We start from the raw sequence: 8,802 nt of genomic DNA, 5'->3' as shown, positions 1-8,802 counted from the left end.
TATTTCTTTTTAATTTACATCCATTTTTATAACTAAGACATCTTTCTATATACTATGTGGGTACAGATTCTGAAGATGATGAATGTGAGAGGGAAAAAGGGCTTGGTACATATTCGACTAAATCAATTTTCTCAGAGTGAAAGATATTGGTAAAAACACCATGCTGGTAGTGCTGAGTGGGTTAGAGTCATGGAAAGATCAAGGACTAGCACATTTAGAAATATGGCATAAGCCAGAGTTTAGTATGATTCATGTCCCTTAATGGCTTATAAATTCAAAAAGATCATTCTGGCTGAATAGATTACAGTTGAGTGGTATCAATAGCCCGAGGAATCTGGCCAAAACAACAGTGAACATGAGCTACAAAGTGCTTTTGGCATTTGTTGTTATTTAGACAATGTTGTCATTATAGGGGAAATTTATAGAAAGCATTCATAGAATCTAAGCAACATGTCCCTGAGGTAGGAATAACATGGTTTTGGGGATACAGAAGGCTAAATGTGAATCCTTTAAAGAGGAAAACAGGTCCTGGGGTAATGTGATAAATGCAAGTGGTTTCTTGGGTAACAGGATAAAATAGCATCTGTAAAATATGCTCTATGCCTAAAACAACTTAGTTTGCTTGAATTCGTTTGGGGACTTATAAACCATACTTTAGCTAAATTTCAAAAATCTGAGTCAGGAAAGGGCAATGACTTTTAATTTATATGCTACATATGCTTATATTTTAGAATGCCATGTTTTATAACTTCAGATAGTTTCCATACTTTATAAAGTCTTAGATAATATCCTGCTTCCTGCTTCTCTTCTGTACCTCCTAATCAAGTTAATTTCACATAGCCCATATTATTATCTTCAAAATGAATGTAGCATTTTTAGATCAACAAACAATTACCATAATGGGGATATTAGCCTTGTTACTTCTTCCCCCCCTCCCCAATTTCCTCTCTTGATCCAGTATGAAAGAGATTTTAAAGACAAATCTAATCTTACTGACACAGCATAAAGTAATACTTTTTTCCCCCTCATACTTAGTTTGAAGAGTGCGATCCTTAACATAGAGAAATAAATAGCACTACTTGTTCTTATTCAAGTTCTGGAACAATTGAGAAATAAGACCAAAGAGTAAGTGAAATGGAAGATGTAATAAATCTTGAATCCTGATGAAGCTCACATTGAAGGAAAAGGCATATGTAACTTACTGTATTGACTCTAAGACCCACCTCATTTCACATTTTGACTTACTCAAAATCAGAGAACAGAATATTCAGTGATGTCTTACAATTACTGTAGTTAGCTGGCATTCACTGTTTACTTGTTAGTTTATGCTTATTTTTCCTCCCATACTTACTCATTAGATATAGTCACTCATGAAACCCTAGGGAGAAGTAAGTGAAAAAGGGAAAAAGAGGCTACTTCTGCACTCATGCACACAATCCTCGTCTTCATTATCTGTATGTGCTTTCTCCCAGCCACTAGAAGGTATAATACTTTCCATACATTATTAGAGTCACTTTTAATATTCAGCAACATAATCTGACATAGATAGCTTTGCCTTAAAATTTTCTACACTTAATATCATACATTTTGGCTAAAGACAATGACACATTATTTAATCAGGACTCTTCAGTCAGCTTGTTAGCATTTCAGCTTCAAATGGAGCTGTTGACAATTAGCTTCTTCTTGAAATAGTCTCTGATTTTAATTTTGGTGGCAAAAACCCTAAGAGCAATTTCCAGTTCCAGCTATGAGTAACGTCGATAGACCAAAAGTCCTACTCAGGTCATAGAGAAAATCCAAATAAAATAAGAGAGGAGAAAGGAAGAGAAGAAAAAGAGGAGGTTTACTGAATAATAAATCCATTGTAAAGCTGCTGTGGCAATCAACACTTGATACAAAATTCTGTATAGAAAGAAACCAAAGAAGAATGAGCCAGTATTCTGTTGCACAAGTTTTCTTCCTTCCTTCTTAAAGGTTGACTATTCTTCATATGGAGTGACAAATTGAGAATCTGGGCAGTAATGCCCAGAGACAGAGAAGATGGAAGAGACTTCATTAATCTTCACTGGATAGGAACATACAATTTTGGTGCTTGAAACTAATAAAATAACCAGAAATTGATGGAAGTGACATCTCAGAACAAAGAGAAGTACATAGATATGAACAGGATAGTCAGTTTTTCCCTTGAGCCATGTGCCAAATTATTATGTTGTGTAGGGCGAGATCTTAAAAGTCAAGACAAAAGAATCTGAAAGGAAGACTTTTTTTTTTTTTTTTACATTTTCTCAGTGTTAAGAGAATAAAAATTGAAGTTCCTTAGTTCCCAAGGAGAAGAAACATAATTAGGAAACAAGTATTAGTATCTATTATTCTTACATAGTATGGATATACCCGAGAATCAAACCACCAGTGAACTAGAGAATCACTCAAAAATTACGAGTCTGCCTCAAGTCAGTATGATGTGATCTTCTCTCTCATATTATAGGTTAACTCTTGAGGATAAAAGAATAATTGGAAGCCTGTATTATTTTTCATACATAATTCTGATGGTTAATTTTATGTGTCAGTTTGGTGGCTATTGTGCCCAGTTGTTTGGTCAAACACGAGTCTACATATTCCTATGAAGGCATTTTTAAGATGTGATTAGTATTTACAATCAATAAACTTTAATAAAGCAGATTTCTCTCAAATATGTGGGTAGATTTCGTAAAATTAGTTGAAGTCTGAAAGCATCAGGTTTCCTGGAAAAGAAGGAACACTGCTTCAAAACTGGAACATTAACTCCTACCTAAATTCCTAGCCTTCAGGCCTATCCTACAGATTTTTTACTTTCCAGTTTCAACAACCCACAATCACATGAGGCTATCCCTTAAAATACCTTCAAATAGATAACAGATGGTTAGAGGATAGATAGATAGATAGATGATAATAATCATTCTATCAGATAGAATGATTCCATTGGTTTTGTGTTTCTGGAGAAGCCTGACTCAGACAATAGTACCAAGCATTAAAATGTAAATGTTGAGGCATATGATAAAGAATACTAAGATAAAAATAAAAATAAAAATGAATACTAGAGGCAAAATCCAAGATAACTAGCATGGTAGAGTTATCACACATGGACTTGCTTGAAAATAAATGAGATGGTATATTCTAAACACAGATGATTAGTAGGGAATTTACCATAGGACAATCACAATAAAAGGGATTAAATGCAAATTCTAAAACCGAAGTAGTAATGGCTGCTGAGAACACAACATATTGTTTTGTAAGACTGGTCACAGCATAAAATGATTTGTGAACCAGAAGCCAGAGAACACCAATTTCCATACTGAGGCTAAAAGTGAAGGAAAAAAAAAAAAAAAAGGATGGAAAATACAGAAGAAAAATAGCATGAAGGGTATATGGGCCAGAGTAAATGGATTTAATATACAAATAATTGAGGTCACAGAAAAATATGGGAGAGACACTGGGACAAGTAATAACATGAAATATATGTGCTAAGCACATTCTAAAACTGATGAGTAATTACACCAAACGATGCAGGAATGTTAGTCAGATAAAGCAACTGATTCTCCTATAGTGATTTTCTTCTTTTGCTTGACTTTTTTTGTTGTTGTTGTTGTGCCAAAACCTACTTTCTTCTCTTCTATGTAATATTTAGACCAAGACATTTTATGAAAATATAGAAGTTCTATTGTCTATATTTATTAATAGTATAGATGAGAGCAGAAGGATAATAGCAGGATTCAAAAGAATTTGTAAACATAGTAATGATGGTGTGGAATTAACAAACTGAAAATCAAATATAAATTTAAAGTTATCAAGTAATAACTTAATAACGGGGTTCTCCAGAAAAACAGACAATGGTTTATATACAGATATGTCTGAGATTTATTTTATGAACTGGCTCACATGTTAAGGAAGCTGAAAAGTCTCACCTTTGGCTGTCTAGAATCTGGAGATCCAGGAAAGCTCATGGTGTAAATCAGACTGAGGTCAAAACTGGAGAACCAGGAGAGTTGCTGGTATAACATGCAGTCCAGGCCAGAGGCACAAGAACCAGGAGGTTGCTGAATTTCATACTGGAGTCTGAAAACCCAGGAACTGGAAGCTCCCATGTTTGACAACAGGAAAAGATGGATGCCCCAGCTCAAGAGAGAATTGTCCTCCCTTTCCTTTTTTGGGCCCCCAGTGGATTGGACGATGCCTGGACACATGGGTGTGGACAGATCTTCTCTACTCCGTCTACTGAATCAAATACTGATCTCTTAGGGAAAAACCCTCAGAGATACATCCAGAAATAATACTTTACCAGATATCCGAACATCCTTTAGCCTAGTCAAGTTAACATACATTTAGCCATCATAATATAGAAAAATTCAATTTCAGTAGTCAAAATTACTAAGGTTTGGATTTACCATCACAGTATCAACAAGTTCAGTTTAAGGCCTTATTTACAGAATTCTATATGGAAACACTTGGTACTTTACAAAAACCTGAACAGAGTCTGAGCAAATAATAATGCTGCTGACAAAGATATCATGTACTTAGGATATAAAAATATAATAATGAGTCACAAAAAGGTCATAATCCTACATAATCATGTTTGAAAGTTGTATCTAAAGTACTATGGGTAGTTCTGAGACAATGTGAAATTTCAGACGTTCTAAATGAGATATGTATATCTGAATATTCTGGGAAATATGTCATAGAAGCAATAAAGCAAAATTCTAATATTTCTATTAAATTATACTATATGTATTTATATTTGATTAATGTTCAAATTATTAAATATTAAATTTATTTTATTGAATTATTTTGAAAGTATTATTAAAAGAGTAAAAAGTAGTATCTGAATTAATGTTTGGTACATAGAGGACATGAAAGAGATTATTAACTAATAAGAATACAATTGGCATTACATTAATCAAGCAGTGTTTTTAATGTTATGTTTAATCATTTTGCCTTATTTGGGAGGTGATAGGATTTAAACAGGGGTTTGCATGATCGGAAATGTTGCTTATGGATGTTCTGACTTGGTAAAACACATGACAGATTAGAGGGGTAAAAGTTTTTAGAGTTTATGGACATGTAAATACACTAATAAAGTTGAGGACAGAACTGACAAACTGAACTTGGAAAAATGCAATTGAAATTAAATATAAAATTATTTTATTACTTTATGAAACTCATTAGAGTTATGTCAAAATTGATTGTTCCATAGCTAAAAGGATTCTGTTCTGCCATTATTTGTTGAGTTCATGTTTAAAGGCACAAGATATTTCTGGATATATAAAGGATATTAGTCATTATTCCTATCCTTATAGAACAACCAAACAAGTAAACAGATATTTTTATTAGTAGCTTGAGAATTCTAGTACTGCAAGAAAGACTAAATAATTCTATAACTTCAGAGGGAGAAGTAATTTCCGTCTGTTGATGAGAATGATAAAGAAGGTGATAAGACTTACAATGGGATTTTTAAAAATCTGAAAAGGTCAGTTAACAGAGGCATTTATTTAATTTCTTTGTTGAGGACTGAAATGAAATTCTCCATTTGAAAAAAAAAATGGTAACATTTTCCAATTTAGACTGGAAGGAAAGAAATGGAAATGGAACAAATAATGTAGAAGCTTAAATAATATATAGGAAACCATCACTGGGTGTATTTGGCCAAAGTATATGGATCAAGACCAATATACATATACTGTCAGATCTTTGATACTTTGTCAGCTTAAAGTTGTAGAAAATTTGCTCAGTTGTTAAAGTGTGTCTTTAATTTTGCTATGCCTTTGAATATTTTTCCTCTAGGGAAATTTTGATAGCACTTTCTCTGAGGAAAGGTTTAAGGAAGAATAATCTACTTTGTTAGTTTTGGTATTTAAATAATAAAATTCCAGGAAAGAGCATTTGCATTGGGATGATAGAGAAAATAATAAAAAGGCATATTATAGATCTAGTCAGGATCACTTAGAAACTGATTGGATTAAAATAAGGTACACAATGATGACCTGAAACATGGAAATATATTATTTAAGGATTATGAAACCATAAAAGCAATAAGGAATGCAAAATGAGGGGAAGTTTGAGATTAAGTAATGAATTCAGACTTGCTCATTTAAAATATGGCTATAACTCCTAACATGCAAAACATGTGAAAAACACATCAAACTTATTTCTTTTAAACAAAGACAAGATAGGTTTGTTGTTATTGAGAATATAGAACTTAATATTGCTAAGGGTTATTGTTTTTCCTGTATTGTAAGATGGTAGAGGTAAAAAAAAAGGTGGCCAAAAGTTCAGCCTCTTCAATGTACAGTACGAACTTGCCTCTTCTTCCTTCCGGTGATTTACTCTCTCCACCCCTTGAATCAAGAATTTACCATGCTATTTGCATAGGCCAATGGGCTTTAGCACTTTGACAAAACTGAACCCTTGAAACATGCTTTTGGAATATGACATCTCTAGCTGCTGAAATTCCTGAGCCACTATATGAATAATCCAGGAACTTTTTTTAGGCACCACATGAAGAATCAAATCCAGCCCAGGTATCTCCCCTAAGGACCCAGGTTTATTTGCAAGGCCATGCTATGTTATCAGTTTGTAATCAGGTGACCCAGAGAACTGCTCAGATGACCATAAGCACTGTGAGAAATTATAAACCTTGTTGTCTTAACCAATATGTTTTGAGGTCATTTATTTCATAGCATTTGCTAACTGATAAAGAACTTGGTGCATATAAGTGAGATGCTCCCTTAACAGAAAACAAAATAGATGTTACTGATTTTTATAAAAAGTATCAGGCACAAACTAGGAAAGTGGCTAGGAATCCATAAGAAAAAACTAGAAAAAAAATGGCAATTGGCATATGAGCCAAAACTGAAAGAGTAGTGAGGAAATGCATAGAAAAGGATGAAAAAAAAAAAAAAAGACAATTCAGTTAAAAGGTAGCAAAATGTTTGGCAAGAATATTGTCTGTAATGTCGTAGAAGATAAAATACGTATCTAAAGACCTTATGCATGTTAAAAGTGTTACCTGGCTTTAACAGGCTGTGTCAGGAAACATTAGGTATGTTAAGTTACTGTGTGAAAGAATTAAGCTAAGGAAAGAATCATTCAGTTTGAAAGAATTTATATGAGATCCGTGTGATTCAGGATTTGCTATATATTATTTATATTATATATGTGTGTCTGTCTATCTATCCATAAAATCATTAGACTCCCTAGCATGCAAGATTTTCAAAGAAGAAAGAAAAATGCTCTGAAAACAACTAATGATGGAGCTATAACATACTTTGTTAAGACCTCTGAAAGGCTTAAGGTATGCATAGCAGACAAGCTCAGCTAGACCAAAAACTTTTTAAGAATCCTACAGGGATTCACCTATAGTAATCAACCATATGGCTCCAATTAGAGAGAATTCCATTTCATTAAATTGTATGAATGTGGTTTTTGAAACAGGAATCCATAAAAAACACAGTAATTCTTTAAGAAAGTTGTATTCACAAATATAATAATGATTAGGACTGATTCGCATTGAGCTTGTTTAATTAGAAAAATGGGATCTGGGCCCAGATTTCAATGAAAAGGAAGTTGAATTGAATGCTAGAGAACTTCAATCATGGGCTAGTCCAGTGAAAAGGAAATGCCATCCCAGAGGGCAGATTCAAAATTTTGTCAGAGGGTAAAGCCAAAAACCTAAAGAGAACAATAGATGAGGAAACAACTCCCAGGGTGTAGAACATACGCTCTGCTGGATTTCATAAATGCTGCTTCTTCTTTCCTAGTCTGATCAAAAGTTCCTATTGTGATTATCCTATTCCTGTCTCACTTTTGCATGTTGGGTGTTTGGGGAATGAATGATGTTTCTTTTTCATTTACTGTCTTGGATCTAGAGGCAATGCCCTTGGAGACCTGCAACCCTTATACCTCATCTGTATCTGGACCTAATGCAGTTCATGAAATTATGAATTTTCAGCCTGATGCCTTAACTCAAAAACAATTTGGTGGTTCCAGGAATGAGAATGAACATATTTTATATGAAGGAGTAACTTAGATTTAATTCTTAGGAAGGATATTCTGAGAAGGAAATTGTGTGCCTGAAGTTTATTGGTAAAAGCTCAGAAACAAATCTTTGAGTGACTGACAGAGTAGCTTTGGGCAGAGGAAGAATGTGAACTCTAATGAAGTTTCAACAAATCCTCAGCCAATATTATCGACAGCTCTCGAACAGAGATGGATCATCAAGTTGACCCAAGTTGAGGCAAAGGCCCTAAGTCTTTATACCAGGCATGGGCAGATAATTGGATGCAGCCTGCATAAGAAGAGGGAAGATATATTAGAGGAAGCAAGTCCTTTAATATAAGGGCAATTCCTGGGGAGGGGTTAGCCTCTGAGCTTTTCACAGAAAACTTTCTTACAACGAGGGAAAAGATGTTTTTGTTATGAAAGGAAGATCTGAAGGAAAGACTAATTTCTGGCCAGAGGGTTGGTAAATTGAAATTGGTAAATTGAAAAATGCCCCAAATTTCTTTCATGCCTATATTCACACCCACTTGAAATGTGATTTTATCACTCCTTCAACCTACAGTAAGAGTCTATCTCTCTGATTCTCAAATCCTAAGCTGGCCTTGTGGCTTGCTTGGATCAATGGTGTGCTTGGAAACACAACAGAAAATGAGCATGAGATCACTTGGTGGGAGGGCAAGAAGGACCACATGGAGAGAGAGGCATAGTCATCTCAATCACTCTGCTCATTCCAGCAGCAACCAAAGACATGTGATGCAGCTGTCTTAGACA

Source organism: Mustela putorius, unplaced genomic scaffold, assembly GCF_011764305.1.
Source record: "Mustela putorius furo isolate JIRA1106 unplaced genomic scaffold, ASM1176430v1.1 tig00000407_pilon_pilon_pilon, whole genome shotgun sequence".
In the NCBI taxonomy this organism is placed as follows: Eukaryota; Metazoa; Chordata; class Mammalia; order Carnivora; family Mustelidae; genus Mustela; species Mustela putorius.
This window is presented reverse-complemented; position numbering follows the sequence as displayed.